The following is a 27,888-nucleotide window of genomic DNA, read 5'->3' on the forward strand; positions in this document are numbered from 1 at the left end:
AGGCGTCGCCGGAGGCAGCCATTCTTCAGCTGTCAGCCTCGCGGCTCCGTAGAGCCGCCGAAAACAGTGCCGTTCAGCTGTTTCGGCAGCTCGGAAGCCCCCTCCTCAGGAGAAGAGGAGGGGGTGAGCGCCCAGGTAGGGGTAGAGCTCTCTGGGGCCGCCAGAACTTAAAGTTTTGGCAGCTGAAGGATTGAGCCCCCCTGAAGCCTGGGCATGCTCCGGACTGCGAGGCGCCTCTGCTCCGGGTTTTTTGGAGCAGAACAGGGCGTTCGCAACCATCCCTGCTAGCAAGGAAGAACTTTTGAGAACGAGGACGCAGGCAGAGCGATGGAGGAGATTTTGGTGAAGATGGTGTTTTGATCTTTAACTCAATGGACTTTGCTGAGCTCGTAAGTGGAAGTGCATAGCTAACAATAGTGGGTGAAAATGGCGGCTATATCTTCTAAAGTTCCTGCTCTGGTGCAGCAGTCTTCGTTGAAAACTTTATTGTCCCCTGCATCCGTATCTGCATCAGCTCTTACAGTAAAAGATTTGCAGAATGTGTTGCAAGAGACTATGGAAAAGCAAATGCAACAATTTGCTGAGATAATGGACAAAAAGTTGGAGGAGAAGTTAACAGAAAAACTAGCTAAGGTTATGGATGAAAAGATTACAGAGAAATTAACAGAACTGAGAGCAGACATTTTATCTGCATTGCAAGGCATGGCTATATGTATTGAGAATTTGGACGAAAGAGTGGAAGATCTCAGTCAAAATGATATTAGACTGGAAGCAAAAATGACAGAAACTGAAAATGTGGTAGAGAAAATTGATTATGATTTGATCTCGACACAGTATTATCAGATGGAGTTTGCTTTAAGGATTAGAGGCCTAAAAGAAAATCCTAAGGAAAATTTGAAGAAAATGGTTTCTGAGGCTTTGGAAGGGGTGCTGAGATGACCAGCAGATGAAATAATGGAAGATATAGATAAAATTTTTCGTGTTAATTCTTGGATTGCAAGACAAAGGAAATTACCCAGAGATGTGGTGGTTTATTTTACAAAGAGAATGATTAGAAATGAAGTTATTCAGGCCTCCTACAATATTGATTTTGTAATTGCTGAGCAAAAAGTTCTGATTTTAAAAGAGATCCCTTCAAGAATTTTAAGAAAAAGGAAGGAATTTGCTTTTTTGACACAAGAATTGAGACGACGTGATATCAAGTTTAGATGGCAGATACCAGTGGGTATGGTGGTGACCTATGAGGGTACGAGGCATTGTTTTACTACGGTGATTCAGGCACGCGATTTCTACAGTAATGTTTTAAAAGCAGCCCCCATACCATTTTTGGAATCTACAAAGAAAAAAGGTGAGAGAGAATCTCAACGATACAGAGAGAATCTACAAGATGCTGAAGGAATAATACAGACAGATGAGAAAGTTACAGGAGTGGATCAAATTTCAGTATCACTGGAGGAGGCCAGAAATTGGAAGAGGCGTGCTGCTTCTAGACGAATGAACCAAGCCTGAAGATTTAGTTGCATAACTGCAGGAGATAATAATGTAATAAGGATTATGGGAATTGAAATTGTTAGAAGGGTTAAATATTTGGGGATATACTTTTCACCCTTATAATATAACTATGTAATATTTTATGTTGCTTTAGTTTTAAGATGATTATGAAAATTTAATTGGGAAGATTTGTAGTAGTGCTTACTGATATTTTGTAGCTTATGATTTGCTATTTGGTTGGTACGTATATTTACGGTGTGATAAGAAGGTGGATATTGTGTTCCAGATATATATTTTGTGATATGCTCTGGTGCAACTTTGGGAAAAATTATAGATGAAAGTTAACTTGTAATATTTTTATGGGTAATAATGAAACAGGTAATAGAAAATATAAGAATGATGTGATTATATAAAAAATTTTAAGTTTGGAAAGTAATGTATGGTATTTTAAGTTGTATAATATATTAGGAGAAGGAAAGGTTGTATAAACTTGGTTTTAGTATGGAAATTTAAAGCCTAGTTGGAAAGAAGAATAGTTTTTAATAATTGATATAAAATTGTTTTATCTGTGATTGTTCTTATTGGGTATTATTGATATTATTGTGGTGGATATTAAATGGATGTTGAATTTAATTATGGTAGTAAGATTTCTAGTAAAAAGGTAAAATTACCGACTATAGAAGAATGGACTGTAAAGTTTTTTTTCCGAGGATATGGTAAAGATCTTAGTGCATCTGAAAGACTATTTGCAACAGAGAGATATTACGGAGCAAATATGGGACTAAAAAGTATTATTTTGCATTTGAATAATTATTGATATGATATATATACGTTTGGAATTTATCTATATGAGTTAAAGTGCGATAGTTTAAATAGTTTAGGATTGTTTGCATAAGTTAGATTATGATGGTTTGTATTTTTATACCCTGTACTCAGCTCTGGGAAGTCGGGGGGGGGAGGGAAAGGGAGGGAGGGGTTGGGGAGGGTTGGGGAGTGGGAAGAGGGTGGGAGGGGAGGGGGTTGGGAGGGGTTTGTTTTGTTAAAAATAAAATGTATTGTAAAACTTTTCAATAAAAAAAAGAGTTCATCACAGGCCTGCACCAGGCCGTGCGTCTTTGCAAATTCTCCAACCTGGAAGAATGCCTGAGGGATCGGTTAGTATGCGGCCTTTGCGATAAACCCCTCCAACAGAGACTATTCTCAAAACCAAATTTAACACTGTTGGAAGCACAAGATGAAATAATGGCTGACGAAGCAGCCGGAGGTGCAGTACAAGTAGTGCAAACCACCAAACCTCTTAAAACAGGAGAATCAATCCACCACGAGGTCGCAAAATATGGTGGCGAAACCACAATAGAGGAAGAGACAGAGATAGACAAGCTACAGAAGCAAGCAGGAACACAAGAACGCGGACTTCAACAAGAAGAGAACAATTATAAGGTAGTTCTCTTCCCTAGATGCATGGGTTATGGCAGCAACCATGCCCGCATGAACTGCAGGTTCCAGATGGCCACGTGTCAGACCTGTGGAAGGACTGGACACATTGCGGTCGTATGCCAAGCTCATCAAAGAGTCGGTCAACACAAGCAGCAGTCGGGGGAGCCGACAAGGAGAGGTACCGGGGCCCAGGGTCCAACCAGTGTGGGGGTTTTTTAAAGCCGGAGGAGTATTTGCTGCACAGGGGCTTGTCATCCCCTTAAATCCAAGCTTAAACTTTCAATCAAATTACAAGGCATTCCTTGCAAGATGGAATTAGACTCTGGCTCAGCAGTCTCGATCATTTCGCATGAGACATTTAACTATGTTTGCAGCTGCCGCAATCACTGGGTGAAATTGAGGCCCTCAAGCATTATTCTGACCAACTTTCAGAACGCCCATGTTAAAATCAAGGGGGAGGCCACCCTGTCAGTAAAATTTAAAAAGTTTCTAGGGCACCTGGATGTCATAGTGGTAGAGGGCCAATGAACAAGTCTGATAATACTTGACTGGTTTGAGGCATTGGGAATCCAGATAACAGGCATAAATCGAACACAAAATATTGACCTCAGAACTATGTGTGAGGAATTTGCAGACGTGTTCTATTCTAAGTTGGGAACTTACACAGGGCCGCCTATTTCATTAAAATTAGACCCTAATGTAATGCCAATCAGAATAAAACCATGAAGAGCTCCGTTTGTGTTAAAACACAAAATTGAAGCAGAAATAGATAAATTAGTGGAACAAGGAGTGTTGCATGCTTACCCGGTTTCAATAGTCAGCCATATTCTCGCCTCTTTACAGGGAGGCGCCATTTTCGCTAAGCTCAATTTGGTGCAGGCGTATCAGCAGCTGCCAGTAGACGAGGCCACAGCAGCAGCTCAAACTATAGTCACACACAAAGGAGCTCTCAAGGTCAAACGGTTGTAGTTTGGCGTAAGCATTGCACCAGGCATATTTAAAGAAATTATGGAACGTACACTTAAGGGCATTCAGGGTGTTTGCCCATACTTTGATGATGTTCTCATCACAGGAGAATCTGAAAAGGTTTTGGCCAGTAAGCTCAGGGCTGTATTGCACAGGCTACGCAACGCGGGCCTTAAATTGAAAAGAAACAAATACAGTATAGGGGTCACTTCAACAGAGTTTTTGGGATTCTGTATAGATGCCAGTGGAATCCACCCTGCAGAACCAAAGGTAAAGGCCATTAAAATGGCTCCTAGTCCTAAGAATAAAGCAGAATTACAAGCATTTTTGGGTTTATTGAATTTTTATCATACATTTCTGCCTCATAAGGCAGCTATAGCAGAGCCCCTCCACAGGCTGCTTGATAAGAAGGCTGTCTGGAATTGGACTAATGTATATGAGAGAAGTTTTCAGGACCTTAAGGGCCTGTTGTCAGACAAATCTACTGTCACACATTATATAGAATCTAAACTTGTTTGCATTGCTTGTGATACATCTCCCTATGGAGTGGGAGCTGTTCTAAGCCACTTAGAAAAAAATGTGAAGCAAGTCCCCATAGCATATTATTCTAGAACTTTATCTGTTGCTGAAAGAAATTATGCACAAATTGATAAGGAAGCCTTAGCCATAGTGGCTGGGGTCAAAAAATTCCATGATTATTTATTTATTTTTATTTTTAATTTTTTTAATTTTAATTCCATTTATATCCTGCCCTTCTCCGAAGACTCAGGGCGGCTTACAAGTTTAGCAGTAGCCTTCATTCTATGTATATGCCTGCTTATTAGGGCTTTCACACCCCCCCAAGTGGCATTATTACAAAGTCAGCTTAATTGCCCCCAACAATCTGGGTCCTCGTTTTACCTGCCTCGGAAGGATGGAAGGCTGAGTCAACCTTGAGCCTGGTGGGATGCGAACCTGCACTAATTGCAGGCAGCTGGTGTTACTTAAGGAGGCATTAGCCCACTGCTCCACCAAGGCAGTGGAAAGAAATTCACTGTATTTACTGATCACAAACCTCTTTTGGGCTTATTCACAACAGATAAGCAACCCCCCCACATATTATCACCTAGAATGCTCAGGTGGTCCATATTTTTGTCTGCTTATATTTTCAAGATGATTCACAAACCTGGAAAGGAAATGGGCCATGCTGGGGACATTGCTGCTGAAACTGCTACAGATAGAATTCTAAGCAGAGTATTGTCATGAGTATTCATGGGATGGCAAGACAGAAGTCCAGGCCCTGAATTCCAGAGTTATTTTATCAGAAGGCATGAGTTATCTGCACACAAAGGATATTTGTTATGGGGTAATAGAGTCATTATCCCCTCAGTTTTGAGGGATAGAGTACTACAGTCCTTGCATGAGGGACACCCTGGTATAGTGCGCATGAAAGCATTAGCTAGAAGCTACCTGTGGTGGCCTGGTTTAGATAAGGCTGTTGAGGAGCAGGTACACAGTTGTTATATCTGCCAAAGGTGAAGACCTGAAATGCCTCAGGCACTTGTCCATAGATGGGAGGCAACTCACATGCCCTGGTCCAGGATTCATACTGATTACGCTGGGCCTTTTCAAGGACAGCTATTCTTAGTTGTAGTGGATAGCCACTCAAAATGGCTGGAAGTAGTTCCAGTCCCCAATATGACTACTGCTAGGACCATCCAGGTGCTGAGGAAACTTTTTGCTACACATGGGCTACCTGATGTCGTGGTTTCAGATAATGGGGCTCAATTTACTGCTGCTGAGTTTCAGGCTTTCCTCAGAGCAAACATGATCAGACATGCCACATCTACACCATTCCACCCATCGTCAAATGGACAAGCAGAACGAATGGTAAGAACGACCAAAGACGCACTCAAGTGCATCATCACAGGTGATTGCCACCACAGACTAGCAGACTTTCTACTTTGTCAACACTCCACATCTTGTACAGCCACAGGAAAAAGTCCTGCGGAGCTTCGCTGGGGCAGATGCCTCATCACTAAGCTGGACAGAATCCATCCAGACAGAGTGGCATCAGATGCTGCTCAACCCACACCCCCAAGGGGGCTACAACCTGGTGACTTGGTCTGGGCCAGAAATTATGGGCCGGGACATTTGTGGGTTCCGGGGAAGGTGGTTGACAAATCAGGGTCCCTATCATACACAGTAGGGGTGGAGCGAGGGCGTCTGTTAAGACGACATGTGGACCAACTAAGGAAGAGATTTCCAGAACGGTCACTAAGTGAGTATGGGGGTACTAGGCCCTCTAGTAGTTATCAAGATGGCACACAGGCTAGCTCTTATCCTCCCTATCAGTGTTTTCAGCACACAGCAGGTTTCGAGTCTGAAGAAGACCAAGAGAGCATGGAGGTGCAACCTGGAACCCCTGATCAGTCAGATCAGCCAAACTCCAGTGACTGCTGCACTCACTCTGCTTCAGGTTTCAACTCTGGGGTGGGCCTACCAGGCAAGGCCAGCCAGAGCAATCCTCCATCCTCAGATTCTCCAGCACAGGAGAGCATGAACTCACCTGGCATGCCAGATAAGTTGTAGACCACGAAGTGGGTGGAACTCAAAGACATTCCTCACAGCCTCACAGGCCACCTGCATATCTTGCTGACTATGTTGTCAAATAAGACAAAGTATTGTAAATGGTTTACCAGCTTGTGAGCATGCCCATTGTTTTTTGGATTTTGTTAATCAACATGTAATAGGTTGCATTTGCATACTGAAAGGGGATTAACTGAGTGAGAGACATTTCAGTGAGACATTCTTTAATCTCTTTGTAGTCCACTATGTACTATTAGGTAGTGCGATACTACTGGCAGAACAGCAAAACTGTCTTAGTCTCATTGGATGCAACTTATACATTGCACATCCGAGAAGCTCGTGTTATGATTATTCTACCTTGAATGGGGTCAAACATTCAAATTAAACATTGGAGGTTGGGAGTGAATCATAATCCTTAAATGTCAAGGGTTATAATGTCTGTTCCTTAAAAGGGGAAGGGGTGTTATGTATTGAGCTTTTGGGAAGACCACATCACATGTACGCTAGAAAGCTAATGGTTCTCCAGCAACACAGATAGGACTTTCCAGTCCAGGCTGCAGTCAACTTGGCGGGAATGATGGGTTCAATCTGATTGGTTGTTCAGACTATGGAAGAGTATATAAAGACTGCATGGATGCCCCTAACCCCCAGTACAGTTAAAGTTATGAATAAAGCAGCTATTCTTCTGTACTCATCTGCTTGGCGTCTTTCTTGCTCGTCCAAACCTGAAACATAACACAGACTTCCTAACTTCTTGAGATCTCATGAGAAGTTAGAAAATCTGATGGAACTTTTTTTTTAACCAATAGTCCCACAAACACGCAGCAAAGTCTGAGAAGTGAATGGAGAAACAGAATGCAGGTGAAAGGCAGGTTAGTAAAAAATTGCCTCTGGGACGTATTGATGCAGGTTGTTCATGGATGGAACTAAGGCCTAGGACTGGGGTGACGGCATGCGTGCCCACAGAGAGGGCTCAGCGTGCCACCTGTGACCCTAGGCTTATTAGAAGGTTTGCTGTAGAATTTACGAATAAGTCTATTAGCCTTTATATCAGTAGATTTTACCCACATTGCTTCTGATAGTGGGTAGACTTCCCACTGTACTAAATACTGTAACTTCCCCTTATATAACCTAGAATCGTGGTGGCAAACCTATGGCACGTGTGGCACAGGTGGCACACAGAGCCTTCTCTGTGGGCACGCGTGCCATTGCCTCAGTCCTAGGACTTCAGCTGGGTTTTATAAAACCTTTTTGCTTTAGGTCTCTGCCGTCGTGTGCAAAAAAAAGGTTCAATCAATCAATCAATTTCAACTTCTCATGAGGAAAAAAGGTCTTGCAAAGTTGGGATTGATCTTTCTAGTCCCACCCAGTCTGCCATTACCACCATAGCCACACCCACCTAATGGGCCATGCCTGCCCAATTGGTCACACCCATCCAATGGGCCATGCCCACCCGGCACCTGACGATACATAAGTGGGTTTTGTGTTGCAGTTTGGGCACTCAGTCTCTAAAAGGTTTGCCATCACTGTTTTAAAGTGTTCCCAAGCAGCCCCCCACTCTGCAGTTCTTCCGGGCAATTCAAACCAGCAGATTTCTAGGTGTCAACTTCAGGAAAAATAACATCAGTCCGGCTCCATCAGCACGATCATTCAATCCTCTTATTACCCAGATTCCTGGTTTTTCATCTTTCCCCCTCCCCTTTCCCCTAGCTGTTGGTAAAGAGAACGGCTTCAAAGGGGCATAGGATGAAAGGCAGATGGCCACATTGTTATGGTTAACATACCTGAAGTGAATCAACAAAAGGTTACTTTGTAGTGAATATAGGAAGTGAAAGTAGTAAAAACCCCATGCATACCCCCTTCCCTTTATTTATATAACAGAATCCAGAAGATAGTAAGGATTGGTTTTAAATCAGAGAAGATAGATAGAAATGAAATATAACTGGATTCTGACATTCTGCTCCCCTTAAAAATAAGAGAGATCCACCTGTAAAGAAAACAAAACAGGTATAAAAATTAGTCTGGCTTGTTAGGATATTCTGAATGAAACTTCTTTAATAGCTTCAGGGCTTTTACATGACATTTATGGACCCACTCGTTTTGTGAGGAGGGGAGGTGTTTCCATGCTACTAGGTATTGAGTTGTCCCATGGTATCTTCTAGAGTCTAGGATTACCTTTATTTCAAAGTGTTGTTCTCCTTCCACCATGATTGGAGGTGGTAGTAGGGGAGATGTTTTGGCCATAATGGTGACTGTTGTTCTCTTTTCAGCAAACTGCAGTGAAAAATTAGGTGTATTTGTCTAAGATTTTTGGGTAATTCTAATTCTACCGTTACTGGGTTTATTATTCTTTTAATTGGAAAAGGTCCTATATATTTTGGTCCAGGTTTTTTACAGGATTGTAAGTATTTTAGGTATTTTGTAGACAAATATACCATTTCACCCAGGGCTTTTTTTCCTCATAGAACACTCAGAACGGCGTTCCGGCACCTTCTTTTTGCAAGAAGAAGAAGAAGAAGAAGCTCCCTCTATTGGCTTTCCTAAGCCTATTGCAGGGCTAGGCAATCTTGGCTCTTTTTTATTACTCATGGACTTCAACTCACAGAAATCCTGAGCCAGCCATGCTGAGGGGAAATGGAGAGGTTTCCAAGCTAAGCCATGCTGGCTCAGGAATTCTGGGAGTTGAAGTCCATAAGTCATAAAAGAGCCAAGGTTTCCTACCCCTGCACTAGAGGAGGACATTAAAATTATTTACAGGGTTACTGCTTTAGGAACTGAACTTTTAGAATCTAAAGCAGCTAATTCAAAAAAGCCAAGAGGAAAGAACCTCAGATTTTTCATCTGCTTCTGTCTTTTGGAAGGTAAAATTAGATAACAAAATAATCTATTTCCTATGTTAACATCTCTGGAATGATGATTTCATAAAGGTAACAGGAAAGAAATGAGAAAAATTTTTCTCAATGTAATATGTCTAATTTAGCTGATGCTATTTTGTACTTTTGAAAACTATTTTGAATCTTACCATCTATTACAACTAAAAGGTAAAGGTAAAGGTTCCCCCGCACATGCATCCTAGTCGTTTCCAACTCTAGGCTAATCTCCGTTTCAAAGCCGAAGAGCCAGCACTTGTCTGAGGACGTCTCCATGGTCATGTGGCCAGCATGACTAGACGCCAAAGGCGCATGGAATGCTGCTACCTTCCCACCGTAGTGGTCCCTATTTTTCTACTTGCATTTTTACGTGCTTTCGAACTGCTAGGTTGTTAGAAGCTAGGACAAGTAACAGGTGCTCACTCTGTTATGGGGCACTTGGGATTCGACCTGCCAAACTGCCGACCATCTGATCGACAAGCTCAGCATTCTAACCCACTGAGCCACCGCATCCCTTCAAATAAACCACTTTAAATTAAACAATTCTTAAGAATGAAACATTCTTAAATTGGACTTTACTTTTACTGTTTGGACTGTTGTGTGTTTTGAAAAACAGATTATTTAAAATCTAGTTATGTTGCACTTCAGTCTTTAAATAATTAACCTAGTATATACATAACAATAAGGGACGCGGTGGCTCAGTGGGTTAGGACGCTGAACTTGTCGATCGGAAGGTCGGCAGTTTGGCGGGTCGAATCCTGAGTGCCGCGTAGCAGAGTGAGCACCTGTTACTCGTCCCAGCTTCTGCCCACCTAGCAGTTCGAAAGCATGTAAAAATGCAAGTAGAAAAATAGGGACCACTACGGTGGGAAGGTAACAGCGTTCCGTGCGCCTTTGGCGTCTAGTCATGCCGGCCACATGACCACGGAGACGTCCTCGGACAAGCGCTGGCTCTTCGGCTATGAAACGGAGATGAGCACCGGCCCCTAGAGTCGGAAACGACTAGCACGCATGTGCGGGGGAACCTTTACCTTTACCTTTATACATAACAATATATGATGTTTTCCATGGTGAGCTTAACATCAATAACAACATTTATTAAGAAGGCTAAAATAATTTCTGGTGGTATTATCTGTACATTAAAATTTTGTTTATTCACAATCTTTCACTTTTCACATTCTGGACAAGCAGTAGTCATGTATCCTAGCAAAAGATGTTACATATGTGCATAAGCGTAGTCAGTAGCATATGCCTTTTTAAAAATATCAAACATGCAAAGAAGTAAAAATAAGTCCAAAATATCTGTATTACATCTAGAAATGCCAACTTTGCAACCAATATTTCTCATCCATAACTATGGCACCCTAAGGATACCTGCATACATGCAAATGCTTCTCTGGGATCAGTAACAAAGCAAGGGTTGCTTTTTCCTTCCATTAACAAATACTTAAAAACAATTTATTGCATGTGGCAATTGTACTAAAAAAAATCTCATTGTCAACCAATATAATTCATTTAATTTGAAATCAAGTGAAAAATTGATTTAAATTATTTTATTAAAACAAATTAATGGCAATTCTTTTATAAGAAGTTGCCTCAAACAAAATGAGTTTGACATACCTGCTCTAGATAGTTGAATGCTCCAAAATAAATTCTAGACCAGGCCTGTACATGCAGCCTGCCATGCACCCTTGGACAGAGCACACTTTTTTTAAAAAAAAGTAATAAAATCACCACCACTGCCCTAAAGGTCATGTTGCCTAGTGTCTCCATGGCTTACCATGACCACTAGCTCCAACACTGTAGATGCTCCTCTAGTCACCAAATATTGATTAGCCCACCAGCATTCCTTTGCAGACCACAAAGATTTTTAATTTATCAGTGTGGGCCTTTCCTTTCTACAAGTTGCACAGACCTCTTCTAGATTTTCCTCTTGCCTTTCCAAGTTAACTCCTTGGTTTGTCATTGAGCAAGAATTGACTTTGTAGGGAAACAATTTATCATTTGATGTATATTTAACATATGTTCTACCTTTATTTACTGATTATATAATATTTGTATGCAATCCACATGACGAGGTTTGGGGCAACTTACAATAGAAAAAAATATATTTTTAAAATCATAAGATTAAAACATAAAAGCAGGGCTTTTTTTCTCATTGAACGTTCTGAATGGCGTTCTGGCACCTTTTTTTGCACACACACAGAAAAAGCTTTTGCACAAGCTATGCTACTCCCTCCCTCCCACAAGCTATGCTACTTGAAAGCCAGTAGGAATTGCTGCTGAGAGCGCCAAAAGACCCGGCCGGTAAATGTTGCTAAGCACATTGATTTGTGCTTTAGATTGTAAGCCACCCTGAGTCTTCGGAGAAGGGTGGGATATAAATGGGATTTTTTTAAAAAATGTTGCACCGGCAAGTTATCTGCAGCGAAGGTGAGTTGTCAGGAAGTTTGCATCCCTCCCTGCTGCCCAACTACACCATCTCAACTAGGTAAGTAAGAGAGGACAAGGAGTGGGAGGTGGGTTCTGCAGAGTCCATGTGCACTCTTTCCTTGTGCTCACCCGTGTCAGCCAGGCTGGTGGCCTACCCAGTGCTGGACCTGCACCACCATTGCCTCACCCTGCACGCCAAAGTGGCCTCCCTGCATCGCCTGGCCCGCCATGCCTCCGATGCTTGCCTCGCACAGCCCCGCCATATAGAGTGGACCCCGCTGCTCCCACTGCATCAGCTGCGCCGGCTCCGGCCCCAGGGGCCAGCCCACTGCCAACACCTCTCATGCCCATGACCGCAGCAGCGCTGCCCTCTGCCTCCTGCACCCACCAAGATGAGAGTTCCGGCACCTTTTGTTTTTAGAAAAAAAGCCCTGATTTCACCTACAATGAATTGTGTGGGTTCAATTCTTTTTTTATCTTCTTGTGCTTGCCTAGCTTTGTCTAGGGCTTTTCTAACTATTGGCCAGGTGTTTTGTAATTGTTCTATGCATTCTTTCAGTGATGGGATTATCAGTTCATTTGGGGTTTGTTCTGGCATGGGGTTGAAACTTTGACCGGTAGCTATTTGAAAAGGAGTATAACCTGTGCTGGAGTGGACTGCATTACTATAGGCAACTTCTGCAAAAGGGAGTAGATCCATCCAATTCATTTGCTGGAAATTAATAAAGCATCTTAAATATTGCTCAAATACTGAGTTAGATTTTTCAGATCGACCATTTCCCTGAGGATGACTAGATGTCAGTCAATGAGTGGTCCCTAAAGGGGATAAAAATTCCTTCCAAAATGCTGACATAAATTGCATTCCCCTATCAGATATGATGTGTTGTGGTGCCCCATGCAATCTGTAAATATGCTGCATGAAAAGTTTTGCTAAGGCTTTTGCAGTGGGAATTTTTTGGCAAGGGATGATGTGCACCTGTTTGGAAAACAAGTCTGTGGCTGTCCAAATTACAGTATTCCCATTGCTTTCTGGTAATTCCACTATAAAATCCATGGCTATTTCCCTCCAAATGCTAAATGAAACTTTTAGTCCCATATTTATTCTGAATATATTCAATCCATCTTCTCCATTCCACAATGTATCTCTGTTGCGATTGTTCTTTCAAATATGCTGAAATCTTTGCCATTTCCACCAGGTTGGAAACTTTCAAAGTCCACTCTTCTATAGTAGGCAGTTCCTCCTTCTTCCAATATTGCGCTACTAAACGTCTTGCTGCCGTAATTAAATTCAACATCAATTTAGTGTCTATGACAGTACAATCTGTAATGATACCCAACAGAAATAACTGTGGAGAAAACCTTATCTTTTTCTTAAATATCTTCTGCATGTTCCACCAAATTTTAATCCAAAAAGCTTTGACTTTTTTACAAGTTCACCATATATGATAATACATTGCATCCTCACAACCACACCTCCAACATTTAGGCTGGCAATTTGGATACATACTTGCTAATTTTTTAGGGTCTAAATGCCATCTATAAAACATTTTATAAAAATTCTCTCTTAAATTTTGACCCTGTGTGAATTTTACATTTCTGACCCAAATCTTTTCCCAAGTATCCATTGTTATAACCTTCTGAAAGTTCTGGGCCCACTTTATCATACAATCTTTAACAAGTTCCGTTTCTGAGTCAATTTCTATCAATGCATTATATATCCTTCTTATATGTGCTTGGCCTTGATCTCTAATTTGTTTTACCAAATTTCCATCAGTTATCGAGATACCAACTTTCTGATCTTCTTTCCATCTTGCTTGTAACTGCCCATACTGGAACCAAGTTTGTACAATCTTGTCTTCTTTTAAAATATTATATGGCTTTAATTGCCATACATTCCTTTCTATCCTTAAAATTTCTTTGTATGTAATCACATCATGTTTAAATCCCACATTTATATTTTCTATTGCATGTTTAGGTATTACCCAGATTGGTATTTTATAATTTAACTTATGTCAATATTTTTTCCATACTTGCAACAGAGCATACCTTAATATATGTATCTTAAAAACATTATCCACCTTCTTATCATACAATAAATATGCATGCCAACCAAATAAAAAATCATAACCTTCAATATTCAATAATCTCCCTTGTGTTAAATTAAACCAATCACTAATTGATGATAAAACAGCAGCCTCATAATATAATTTAAAATTGGGCATTTTAAGACCACCTCTTTCACGTATGTCTTGCATTATCTTAAATTTAACTCTCGGTCTTTTCCCTGCCCAAACAAATTTATTAATACCTTTCTGCCATTCCTCCAAATTTGAGTCTTTTTTAAGTATAGGTATCATTTGAAACAAAAATAAAATTTTTGGCAAAACATTCATTTTTACTGCTGCAATTCTTCCCAATAAGGATAATTTTAATTTTTTTCCAACTATCTAGCTCTTTTTGCATTTTTGACCATAATAATTCATAATTATTTTTGTATAATTTTACATTTGAAGCCGAAAGATATACCCCCAAATATTTAATCTTTTTAACTATTTCAAATCCCATTAACTCTTCTAAAACAATCTTTTGTTCTATAGTCATATTTTTAGACAATATTTTAGTTTTTTGCGTGTTTATCTTAAATCCAGAAACTTTTCCATATGACGTTATTATCTCCATCAATTCTACAACTGAGTAAGTCAGTTGACTTACTGTAATAACCAAGTCATCCGCAAACGCTCTCAATCTATAATCTTGATCTCTTATTTTAATTCCCTTAATTTTATTTGAATCTCGTATTTTAATCAATAATATTTCCAATGTTAAAACAAACAGCAAAGGTGACAACGGACACCCCTGTCTTGTACCCTTTGCAATATTACATGTTTCTGTGAAACTACCATTAACTATTATTTGAGCTGTTTGCTTCTGATATATTGCCCTAATAGGTTGTAAAAAATTATCCCCAAACTCCATTTTCTCCAATACCTTAAATAAAAATTTCCAGTCCAATTGATCAAAAGCTTTTTCAGAATCCAAAATGATCAGTGCTGCAGAAACCTGGTTATTTCTTTCCAAAAATTCCAGTAAATCTACGATATGTCTCACATTATTCTTCATTTGTCTACCACTTATAAATCCAGTTTGGTCACTATGAATCATTTGCTGCATTACCTTCATTAATCTATTTGCTAAAGTTTTTGCAAATATCTTATAATCAGTGTTTAAAAGCGATATTGGCCTATAGTTTTTGGCTTGGGTAATATCTTGATCTTCCTTTGGAATCAACGATATAAAGGCTGTTTTCCACGATGGAGGCACTTCTCCTTCCAATTGAATTGTTCTAAATAGTTCTCTTAAAGGTTCCACCATTTCTAACTATAAATCTTTATAATAGACGGCAGTCAAACCATCTGTTCCTGGTGCTTTCCCCACCTTTAATTGCTTAATTGCTAAAATATTCTTCATCATTTATCAATTGATTCATCCCTTCCCTTTGCTCTTGTGTAAGAACAGGGATATTAACTTCTCGTAAATATCTATCTATATCTACATCTTGAATCTTGTCCCTGACGTACAACTTAGAATAAAAATCAACAAAAGCCTTTTTAATAAGATTCTGCTGAAACACCTCTTTACCCTTGTAATCTATTCTGTCTATATTACATGACCTTTGTTTCTTCCTTAACAAGTAAGCTAACCACCTACCCGGCTTATTAGCATTACAAAAAGTATTGTGTTTAACATACCGTAAATTGGTTGCCACTTGATCTGCCATCAACATATTAAACGGAGCTCTTAATAAAGTAATTACCTCTTTAATCTTCCTATCAGATGGATTCAAAATTAAAGCCTTCTCTTTCCTCTTAATTTCCTCCTCTAATTCTTTTCGCTTATGTTCCAATTTACGTCTATGCTTATTGTTCAAATATATTAACACTCCTCTCATATAAGCTTTGCTTGCATCCCAAACCATTTCAATAGAAGTACCCTTGTACATATTCATATTAAAAAATTCTTTCATCTGTTTTTTACACTCTTCCACATTTTCTTGATATCTAAACAGATTTTCATTCAGTCTCAAAGACCGCCTGTCTCCATTCTCTTTTTCTAATTCCAACCATACTGGACTATGATCTGATAGAGTTCTTGGACATATCTTAATCTTCTTAATCCTTGAAAAAAATCATTAGTGATTAATACAAAATCAATCCTGGAAAAAGATTGATGTCTATCGGAAAAAAAGGTAAAATCTTTTTCTTGCAAGTTTCTTTCTCTCCAAACATCTCTCAGTTCCAGATCATCTTTCATTTCAAAAAAAGATTTAGGCAATCTAGCATGACTTGGTATACTTCTAAAAAGACCTTTTTTGTCCTTTTGTACATCCAAAACACCATTCCAATCTCCCATCAAGATACACGATTTATAATCCCATTGGGTTATCTTGCTATGTAATAGTTTATAAAATTCTCCTTGCTGTTGATTAGGAGCGTATAATCCAACCAAAAGTATTTTCTTGCCTTCTATTAATAGTTCAATTATAATATATCTTCCTTGTTTATCTATTTCAATTAAATTAGCTGTTAAATTGTTCTTAACGTAAATAACTACTCCATTTTTCTTGTCTGGAGCAGACGCAATAACCTGTGTACCCAGTCTAAAATTTATCAAATATTTTTGATCAGCTGGTCGAATATGCGTTTCCTGTAGACAAATAACATCATTTCTAAATTTTTTAAAATACTGAAATACTTTCTTTCTCTTGTGCGGGGAATTTAATCCATTAACATTCCAAGTTAGAAACTTTGTCACCATCTTTTGTGACCTGAAGCTTTCGGAGCGCCTCTTGCAGAACCACCTGCACTCTCTTCGGTTTCGCTCCTCCCACTTCTTCACTGTAAGTAGGTTTTTGAAATATGATTGTAGCTTTCTGTTGTTCTTGTTCTTGTCTCATTCGTCTAATTGCAGCCCGTGTCATTCTTTGTTTTCTAACCTCTTCTGTTGGCACCTGGGACTGATCCACTTCTGTGATTTGCTGGTATTTCTTATCCTTCTGCAAAGTAGCTCCTTCAGCTCCTTGTATACTCTCCACTCGTGACTGATGCTCTCCTTCACTGTTCCTTCCTTTAAATTCTGAAGATGGCGGAGAACCTGCCTTCAAAATATTAGAATAAAAATCTCGTGCCTGCAAAACTGTATTAAGATGATATCTCATGCCTGCATACATCACTGCCATGCCTGCTGGAATCTCCCATCTAAACTGAAGCTGCCATTTCTTTAATTCATCTGCCAGAAAAGTAAATTCTTTTCTTTTCCTTAAAATTCTTGGAGGAATCTCTTTCAAAATTAAAACTTCTTGCTCAGCAACTGTAAATCTATTGTTATAAAAGGCTTGGATGACCACATTTCTAATTGATCTCTTTGTACAATAAACCACCACATCTCTAGGTAACTTTCTTTGTCCTGCAATCCAAGAATTAACACGAAATATTTTGTCTATATCCCCCATAATATCTTCTGCTTGGCGCTCCAAAACCAGTTCAAGGGCTTGTGCCAATAATTCTTTCAAATCTTCCTGAGGGTCTTCTTTCAATCCTCTAATCCTCACAGCAAACTCCATATCTCTATATTGTATCATAACTACATCATCATCAATCTTCTCCATCACATTTTCAGCATCCAACATTTTAGCATCTAATCTCATATTATTTTGACTGAGCTCTTCCACGCGATCATCCAGACACTCAATACAAACTGCAAGCCCTTGGAATGCAGCCAAAATATTATATTATATTTATTATATTTTTATATGTCTGCTCTTATTTCAGTGTTCTTCTCCTCAATAAGTTCAGTTATTTGCTGAGACTGTATCTTTAAGGCATCTTGTAAATCCTTTATAGTTAATGCGGGTGCAGAAGTGGGTGCCACAGGGGGAGGCATCAAAGCCTGTAATGAAGAATGCTGAACTGGTGAAGTACCAGCAGTTCTAGGAACTTTAGTTGATTTAGAAACCATTTTAACACCTGATTAATTTCTGCTGCGCACTTTCACTTTCCACACCGCTTGCAACTTTTTCTCTCAAAGTAATCAGAGTTAAAGTTCAAATACTTGCTATTACAGTATTCTCCTGCACAGCTCTGCCTGCATCCAGGTAATCCAAAATTAATTATTGATAGCAGGGATGGTTGCAGCATCCTGCTCTGCTCCAAAGCCTTAGAACAGAGGAGTCCCAGACTCCGGAGCAAATTCAGGCTTTGGGGGGGCTCACACCCTTCAACCACCAGAATTTCAGCTCTGGTGGTCTAGGGGAACTCTACCCCTACCTAAACGCTTGCCCCCCCTCTTCTCCCAAGGAGAGAGTTTCCGAGCCACCAAACAGCTGATCATCGCTGTTTTTAGCGGCTCTAATGGAAAATAACGGGGCTGACGGCCGAAACAGCTGCCATCGACGGAGCCTTGCCACCCGGAAGTCCCAAAATGCCCTGTTGATTTGGTGTCATGGCAAAGCTGCATGAATGTGACCCTCTGGGTGGTTGGTATATATAACCTTTCCCCCACCCAAGGTAGTCCATCCTTCATTGTGCACACGTGTCTATTTTTCTGGAACCGTTCATCCGTTTCCAAAGTTTTCCAGAATTCAATTCCAGTTTGGCTATCCAGCTGCAGTTTTAATTTAGCTTGGGCTCTGATAGTTACTGGCACTGCCAGTTGTGATTCCACCATAAGTGGTTTAGAATTGGTGGCTCGTGTGCTGTTATATTGGGGCATGCAAGATAGTGCATCTGCCAGGAAGTTCTTTCCCACCAGCAAATGCTTGAGTGTAAAGTGGAATTGGTGAAAATGTTGGGACCAGTGGGTTTGCTTGGGTTTGAGATTTCTGGGTGTTTTCAGTGCTTCCAGATTTTTGTGGTCTGTCTATACCTGAAAAGGGATCTTACTGGGCATCTGCCTTGCCTCATTGTTTTGATTCTTTTGCGGACTTTGCGATCAGCCAGGGTGTCCTCAAATCACCTTCTGAGAGAGGACATGAAACAGTTGAAGTCATTGAGCTCTGGGGCATCAGTGTCATGCAAATTCACCACCCAATCTGTGGCCAGTCCATCCAGAGCAGATTGCACGATGGATACTGGCTTTGTCGCTGGGGATGTGCCGGCCATATTCTTCCATGTAGTTGAGGACTTGGGTTAGGAAAACCCCCAAGCATGTTGGCTCCACCTTGAATTTTGCGTTCAGCAGCGGGAGTCTTTGAATGGATTGGTGCCTTTGTCATCGGTGGTATTGTCTTCCATCCGGGTCACCATCTGCGGTTCAGCATGGGGTGGGGGCTGCTGAAATGGTTGCTACTGGATCAGTGGATGTCCCTGGGACTGCAGGTTCCCATTCCCCCTCAGTGTCTCTCCAACTGCAGCTCCGGGTGCTGGTGCGGCTGTGGGGCTCAGAACTCTCCTCCCCTAGGGAGCTGAGGGTTCTTTTGATCAGGTCGATAGCTTTCTTTAGGATCCAGTTTGAATGCTGTGCCCAACTTCCTTCCTCTTCACTTACGGGCAGGGATTTTTCCATCTCCTGCTTCCATTCTGGTTGGTTGGGCCCCCGTCTCAGGGTCATCTTTCTTGATTTCTTTTCCCACTTGCTTTTCTTTCCAACACCCATTGACCACCAAGGTTTGTGGTTACACGTCTCCACCATCTCTTCTCCCGAGGAATATGACATTTCAGATCCCGATAGCTGGCAGGTTTTCAGTCAGGGAAATGGCTCCCTCTCAAGGAGAGTTTCTCCCTTCCCTGCCTCGTCGTCTGACATTGTATTTTTTACAAATTCCCCGGGCAAGGTTTTCCCTTTCAGGCTGACTATTATCGCAGATAATATTGCAGGACCCACTTCAATCTACATCTTAAGAAAACAGAACTCTTGGAATCGGTCTCTTCCAACAGGAATTTTTATAAGAGAAATTGACTGAAGGCATGCTAGACAGGATCTGAGGGATCCCCCCACTATTCAATGTTTTAAAGTGTTCCCAAGCAGCCCCCCCACCCCGTAGTTGTTCTGGGCGATTCAAACTGGCAGATTTCTAGGCATCAACTTCAGCAAAAATAACATCAGTCCGGCTCCATCGGCACAATCATTCAATCCTCTTATTACCCAGATTCCAGGTATTGCATCTTTCCCCCTTCCCTTTTCTCTCGCTATGGGTAAAGAGAAGAGCTTCAGAGGGGCACAGGATAAAAGGCAGATGGCCACATTGTTATGGTTAGCAGACCCGAAGTGAGTCAACAATAGGTTACTTTGTAGTGAATATAGGAAGTGAAAGTAGTAAAAACCCCATGCATACCCCCTCCCCTTTATTTTTATGACAGAATCCAGGAGATAGTAAGGATTGGTTTTAAATCAAAGAAGATAGATAGAAATGAAATATAACTGGATTCTGACACATCCATTACAAAACATACATGTGAATCCAGTCATTAGCAAAAGGTTCAACATAAGCAAGCACTTACAGCATATAAGTCTAATACATTACAAGTGAGATTTTTTTTATTCCTCCTAAAAAGCTACTGCTTTTTATTATTTTTCCAATAACAGAACATTTCTTTTTGGATAGCTGAAAATATAATAAATTTTTCAGTCTTGTCACTCCACATGAATAGCTGCAGCTATCCTTGGCTTCAGACAGGAGCACTTCTTAGTCCATCTAAAGATGCCAAAAGCTAAAGAATGAATCTAGGTCCTGTGTTAAGTATTTTTCTTTATATATGTGCCAACAACAAACATGAAGGGATGGGGGTCCCTATCTTTTGTTGAAGCAGGCTTTCACTGTTCTGCTGCATCAAAAATTTGGTCAACAGAGAAACAATGCAACTTGCAGTTAACTACGAAAGACTTTTTATAATTTGTTCTAAGAATATTTGCGAGTAGCTAATCCACATATGCTTATTGGGAAATGATTTCTAACTCGTACAAGGAGGCTTCACTCCCAGATACGCCTGCAGAACATTCCAAATTTAACAAAATGAGACTAATCTCAGACTCCAGATCAAACCCACCCATATTAAAGAAGCCTCTAATGTCTTGTATGCTCGGTTACACTTTGGGTGCCGAGGTGTGCGCGCTCCTTGGCTACGTGGGTAAGCTGTTCAGTCTCAGAAAAAGTTACAGGCTCCTAAAATCCGCTGGGAGACTTCCAAACCATACATGGCCGAAGAACTATCGCTTGCGACTGCGTGAAGCAGACAGCGGGAGGCGCGTTGATGGGAGGGCTTAAGGCCCAGTTAAGGGGAGAGAGAGAGGAACGTTGCTGGGTTGGGAAGAGTCAGCTGAGCAACCAAGTGTTAGTTGGCGCCGGCGGCGGCTCGGACAAATAGTTCCGATTTAATACAAGGAACTTTGAGGAGGAAAGCCAATAACCAACGGTAAATATATGATTGCGAAAGAATAAGACGGCTGTACACTCAGATTCATCTCTTCTTACTCCTACTGGACTTGCTAGGTTATTTGTATGTGGGTTTTTGTGTACGTATGGACGCCAGGAGTTTTTTTTTTGTCTCCCCTCGCCTCCAAGAAAGTTCCGGGTGCTGATGCAAGAGGATCTCCTCCTTGCTTGCCCCGGTTCTTTTTCTTCTTGCACGCCTTTCTTAGTCCGCCCTAAACTTGTTTCGATCTGCACGGTCAGAAGGGAGTGTGGAAGGAGGCGGGGGTTCCCAGATCGCTTGAGTTCTCCGTCGCCCAGGAGGAAAGGGAGGCGAAAGGATAAAAAGAGGAGAGCTCGAAATTCGGCAGGTAAGTCTTGCCTGGAAAAGTGAGAGGTTGGGTCGTGCCTCGCTTTTCGTTTCTTTGCTGTGATTGAGAAATGGGCTAGTAACTGAGTAAAAGGAGCCTTCTCGTGTGAAGGAGCGAGAGTTCTGTGAGAAAGGCGGCCGTCTTTTTGCTTGCAGCGGGAGCGGGGAGACCCTTCGCTTGCGATGGGGAACTGGGTGGTTTGCGCTGTCTTTTGGGAAGAAAATCCCCCTACGTTTAATAAGCACGCGTTCTCCTTTCTCCTCTCTTTTTGGCACGCGCACCTCTGATATGGTGGGGAGGGACTAGAACCCATTGGAAATGCCCCAAACGTGCTGTGTTTCTTTACGGGTGACACAAATTTTCGCTCATTTCACTAAAAAAAAAAGGCAACAAATTTTGGGGCTAGAAACTTTGTTTCTCAAGACTCGATCTATGTGTCTTTTCCACATTGCATCATAAAGTAAGGGTGGAGTTCATCTTTCTCCTATTCTCCACCTCCCGTCCTAAGTAACTACCGTAGATTTGAGGGGCTTGTCCGGTTATGCCAATCACTTGTGGTTGATAGTGCAGTCTATTCTTTGCCGCGCCCACTTTGAGGAGTCGGTCAATCCAGAGATTGGATGTGGAAGTGGGGCTGGAAAAAGAGGATGCATCTGAAGAGGGAGGCGAAAGAATTGTGGAGCTAATCCGACAGCAACCTGATAAATGTAGTCTTTGAACTGTAATCCGGAAAGATATAAATATGGGCCTTACAAATGCATTGTTTGCTCCGTAGTAGGTTTTGATTTGCTAACTATTTATTTCTTCAAAACTGCAGGAGAGTGTTACACTTTCTATTCTCTTTCCCCTAAATAAATATAACACCTACAAATAGTTAATTCCTTTAGAACCAGAGAAGTGGGGGGGGGGGGGAATGGCAGAGACCATGTTGTCTGTCTAAATTCAAAGTCTTCTCAGGAATGAAGGCAAATATACCTGTCCCAGGATAATGTTGTAGGATCCAATCTGGGTCTGTCACCAGGACCAGAAGTTTTGTCTTCTGAGCTTTTGGACTAATGCTGGAGCCCATCCTCAGGGAACTTCTCTGAAGGTGAACATACCCCTTCCTTCCCTCTTGCATTAGCACAATATTTGGAACATTGGATTGTGTTCTTTTCTAGATTAGGGCATCCTTAAAATGTACAAGATACCTCATAAAATTAATGTTATTTATTTATGTGTTGTGAAATTTTATAAAAATATAGTCAGTCATGATTGGCAATCATATCCATAAAGATATTCTTGGAATACATTCTTGTTACTTGCTGGCTGCTTATTATTAGGTAAAGGAAAACTCTGGTCCCTTTTTCTTTTTGTAATAAAGCTAAAGATGTATCACATTTTCAAATAATAGAGTTATCTTTTCAGCAATATATTTTATAATAGATGCAAGCCCTCCTTTATTCCCATAGGTAAATGAGGTAATCTCTCCCCCTCCATCTCCCTCCTTCCCTCCCTCTCTTTCTGTCTCTCTCTCTCATTTGCAATTTTTGTCTGGATTCTGTAACTTAAGTTCTGGCAGATTCAATTGTTAGACCATTGTTGTATGCATTTGGAATGGTTGGTCATTATTTTGGCTGGAGAAAGTATGTGGTTGCCAAAAATGAGTTAAAGCTAGTAGCAGATGATACTATACTTTTTAATATCAACTTTATAATGCCTTGGTATGATCACACTTGAAATATTGTATCATGTTTTGGTTGCCACGATATAAAAAAAGATATCGAGAACTCTGGAAAGAGTGCAGAGATGAGGGGGTCAACCTATTCTCCAAAGCAATTGAAAACAGAACAAGAAACAATGGATGGAAACTAATCAAGGAGAGAATCAACCTATAACTATGGAGAAACTTCCTGACAGTGAGAGCTGTTAACCAGTGGAACAGTTTGCATCTAGAACAGGGGTGTCAAACTCAATTTCATTGAGGGCCGCAACAGCATCGCGGTTGCCCTTAGGGGGCTGGGTGCGTATGGCCAGGGTGGGTGTGGCCTACTGGGTGGGCATGGCTAGAGTGCGTATGGCCTACTGGGTGAGTATGGCCAGCTCTACATCATTCGCATCAAGGGTGCCTATGGGGGCCTGGCAGTGGCGTAGCGTGGGGGGTGCAGGGGGGGCCGGCCGCACCGGGCGCAACATCTGGGGGGGGCGCGCTCGGCGACGAATTCCTAATTTGCATTTAGAGGTGCAGATTGGCACACGCAACTTTCCTTTTCAATCTGGATCCTAGTTTTTGGTCTTGGGGCTTTGCATGAAGGGTGACGGTCCTTTGCTGTTCCCGCTTGGAGCACTTTAGCATTGCTCGGCGGCGCCCCAGTCGCCCCCTCCCCGCAGTGCTTCAGCGGAGGAGTTAAGCGCAGAGTTTTTGCGCCTAGAGAGGAGAAAGGGGGGCTGGCAATCCAGCTTCCTGCCCCTCCATCTCCCCTTCCTGGTCTCTCGACGCTTCTTACGCCAGGGCTGCGGAGGTTCCCCTGGCGGGGGAGGGGCGCCAGGTGGGCAAGGAGGCTCCGAGAGGGGGAGGGCAATCAGGAGGGGGGAATCCCTGGGGGGGAAGGGGAGGAGGGATTCCTGTGGCGGGGGAGGGGCGCCAGGTGGGCAAGGACGCCGCGAGAGGGGGAGGGAATAGGAGGGGCGGGAAGGGGAGGAGGGATTCCTGGGAGAGCCAGGTGGGTTTCCCCCAGTTGCGCCCCCTCCCCTTCCGAGTCTCCGCCTTTCCTCGCGAGTTTTTCTGCTCCGTGGGAAGCGCTGCGCCTTCGCTTCTCCTCCTCCTGGGTTGCGGCTTCCACGAACGGCTCTCCGATCCCCTTCAGATCCTTCCCCCAAGACCCCCTCCTGCCCCGCAGCCCCACCTCTTGGCGCAGCCCGGCTCCCTGCCTGGGAGATCCTGGTGTTTCCCGGAAGGTTGGGCACCCCCGTTCCCATGTTCGGAGGAAATAAAATAATTTTAGGTCAAGTGACAGGTCTGGGAGCTCTAATTGCCTCCACTTCTCTGAGATCGTTCTCAAAACAACTCAAATGCAACTGATTGATGTTGAAAGGACAGTGGGAGATCCAGGGAAGAAAGGAGGAATTTGTTTTATGACTTTTACAAGCAAAATGTTAGAACTGGATTTCCCACTTCTGTACCCACATGGCTTTTCAGTACCGTATTCTCTTGGAGGAAAAACTAAACCCAGGAGTTTCTCTTGTTGACTATCAGAGTGGGGCAGTTGACAGATACAGAAATGAGCAGGCACTGTGTAACTTACTGTAAATAAGAAGCTGTTTGAGGCTTTATAGAAGTAAAATAGAATATAGATTATTAACAAAGTGCTTTGACATTTTAACTTTGCTGTTGGTTCACCTGTTAACTACTTTGCCTCTCTATCTACCAAGTAGATTAAGGTCAAATTGGTTGTAAATAGAAGTAGAACTTCATAAATTTTGGGCCTACTTCGTAAGGGAAGGAAAGTAATATTGCTCCAATATATTTATAAATATTCAAGTGGAGGGGAATAATATATGTAAATCTGGTTTTGTCTTATTGATGCACATATTTTCCTTCTATTTGAATGTTCTGTATATCCTCCGCTGCGCCGCCCGCCTCCTGGCACGGCCTCGGGTCCCGGCGCTTCTGCCGCACGTGAGGGAGGGGATGCCGGACCTTCCCCCTTTTCCCGGGGGAGGCGTGGGTGGGGGGTGCTGCGGACGCCCAGGATGCGGGGCTCCCTGCGGCAGACTCGAGTGCTAAAATCCACGGGTTAGGGGGCGCAAATTACTTGCCTTGCCCTGGGTGCTGACAACCCACGCTACGCCACTGGGGCCTGGGCAGGAGTGGGACAGATCTGATGGTCTGGCAGAAGGAGGGTCTCTGGGCCAGGGCCAAGGCAGTGGGGGCCATTCCCTCACTGTTTCCAGGATGGCTTCGCGGGCCACATGAAACCACTTCGCGGGCCGGATCTGGCCCCCGGGCCTTGTGTTTGACATGTCTGATCTAGAAGTTGTGAGTGCTTCATCACTGGAGGTTTCTAAGAATATATTGGACAGCCATTTGGCTGAAATGGTATAGGGCAGTGATGGCGAATCTTTTAGAGACTGAGTGTCCAAACTGCAACCCAAAACCCACTTATGTATTGCCGGGTGGGTGTGGCCAGGGTGGGCATGGCAGTCTGAGTGGGTGTGGCCACTGGATGGGCATAGCTGCAGGGGTCATGGTCATGGCAGATTGGGTGGGCATGACCACCTCGATGTTGCTGGTAGGGAAGGACGCCTGTCTGGGCTGCGCAGGATTGGGGGAGATCCAGGGGTCTCTGGCAGGTGAGATGGTGGGCAGGAGGCTCATTCTGTGGGGCAAGGCGAGGCAGGGGGGCAGGGCAGGGGTGCCATTGCTGCAAGGCGAGGCTGGGACGGTTGCTGCCTGACACCATCGGCCCCTGCACACAGCGAGTGCATGGGGGCCATCAGTATCCATCAGCAGCCACAGCCTGCTGGCCCCTCGACTGGTGCACTTTGGGGCTCCGCAGCCCACTGCCAATACCGGGCCAGCCCTCCAGCAGCAGGCACAGTAGGGGAGGAGGGAAGCGCATGATGCATACCACCGGATGCGCCTACTCCATCCCATCTGTTTTTGCTTGTGGTTGGAGAACAGGTTGCTGCTGATCATCTCCTTGGCCCCCTTGCAGATCTTGCCCTTGGCCCACATGTGGAGCCTGTTCCCCTCGCACACCTGACACACCTTAGCCCCTCCTCAGGCTGCCAGTGCCAGCAGCTTGTGCAGGTCCATTAGGCTACCACTACTGCCTGGAACACCTGGCCTGCCCAGCACAAAGGAGGTGAAACAGCTGACTAGCAAGCTCGAGCAGAGGTGGTAGAGCATGCCCATGCCAGCAAACCCAAAGGCCACCCCAAGCAGGGAAAGCTGGATCTCCATTGGCACCATGGCCCCCCAGGCCCAGCTAGGCTTGTGTGCCTTCTCCCATCTCTGCTGGGGCTGGGCGGCCATGACGCTGATGGGCATCTGGTTTTCCCTGCTTGGGGTGGACTTTTGTCTGCTGGCCCTAGGTGTGCTCTACCACCTCTAAGCAGGGCTTCCTAGCTGACCGCTTCACCTCCTTCATACTGGGCATGCATGCAGCTCTGGACGGTGGCCTAATGGACCTGTGTGAGTGGCTGGCAGCCGTGCTAGGTACTGAGGTATGCAAGGGGAGCAGAGAAAAAAAAACCTGATCCCATGTAAGGTAGAATATTTTCTATGCCATACTTTTTCATCTGAGCATGCCCAAGATGGCGGATGTGCGCGGCTGAGCTCCGTTAGGAGCTTCGGCAATTCTAGCAATGTGGCGACCCTGGGGAGCTTCGCAGTGATATTTGAGCCCTGTGAAGGTTTTGGGTGAGGATGTGGACAAGGACGAGGTGAGCTGAGCTTCGGTGCCTGCCTCGGAACGCCTATATGGTTTACCTTGGCTCTGGGAGCCTGGACTCTCCGAGGGCTCTGAGGACTCTGAGGACTGTCAGCTGAGCCCGGAGGAGCCCGGAGGAGCCCGGAGGAGTTTCTGGATGGCCTGGTTGGACATGGAAGAGCTGAGCAGAGCCCCGTGCTGTACGACGTTGACCAGCTGTTTGCCGGTGCCGCAGGGGCCCGGCGAACTCCGATGGAGGCTGTTGGACGCGGAGGAGTTGGGCGGAGCCCCGATGGAGCTTGCTGAGGCTGCTGAGGTGCCTGGAAAGAGTCTGATTTTTCACTGGAGCTCTGCTCAACGTGGCGCCGACCGGCTGACCATCTGTGCAGCGGGGGTCTCGAGACCCCCTCTTCGGAGCCTGGTGGCGTTCCTGAGACCTGTGACGCCTGGATTAATTTTTACAGCTCGGTGGTGCTCCGGAATGCCTTCCTGCTGCTTGGGGAGCTGCGTGTTGCTGGACTGACTATGAATCGCGGCTTGGAGCGGCGGGGGGGTGAAAACGCTGGAGTGGTGGAGACGTCGTCTGGCTGGTGTCCGAGAGTGCTGACAGTGAAGGGAGTTGGCCTCTCTGACATGGTGACCTGGCCTGGTGGTGGAACGCGGACGCTGTTGCCTCGGACATTTGTGAGGCAAAATTTAATCTCTGCGCCGCCAGAAAATGATTAGACCATGTTGTGGTTTCCTTCTTGACTGATTATCATCCAGTCTTTTACAACATGGAAGTGACTTATACAACTGGAATTTCTTCTACCATTTTGTGACTATACCGGCTTATTAATCCTGATGTATTTATAGACTCTTTTGCTCTAACTCCCTCCTCTTCTCCCCCCTCCCCTATAATGGAAGGTCCAGGTTATAACCACTGTGGGAGAGTG

General features: G+C 43.3%; 1 protein-coding gene across 4 annotated transcripts in view; it reads left to right on the top strand.

The window, feature by feature from the left end:
- The first annotated feature begins 21,046 nt into the window (after nt 1–21,046).
- GRB10 (growth factor receptor bound protein 10) overlaps nt 21,047–27,888 on the top strand; it is a 285,454-nt gene continuing 278,612 nt past the window's right edge. For 2 of the 4 annotated variants that reach the window (XM_081345556.1, XM_081345559.1), the window contains exon 1: nt 21,050–21,172. The gene's annotated coding sequence lies outside the window, so the exon portion shown is untranslated. Of the gene's footprint in view, nt 21,173–21,427; nt 21,540–27,888 lie in introns of those variants that run through there. The other 2 variants (XM_081345558.1, XM_081345557.1) reach the window with 2 other exon arrangements.

This window comes from Vipera berus, assembly GCF_964194415.1.
Source record: "Vipera berus genome assembly, chromosome: Z".
Taxonomy (NCBI): Eukaryota; Metazoa; Chordata; class Lepidosauria; order Squamata; family Viperidae; genus Vipera; species Vipera berus.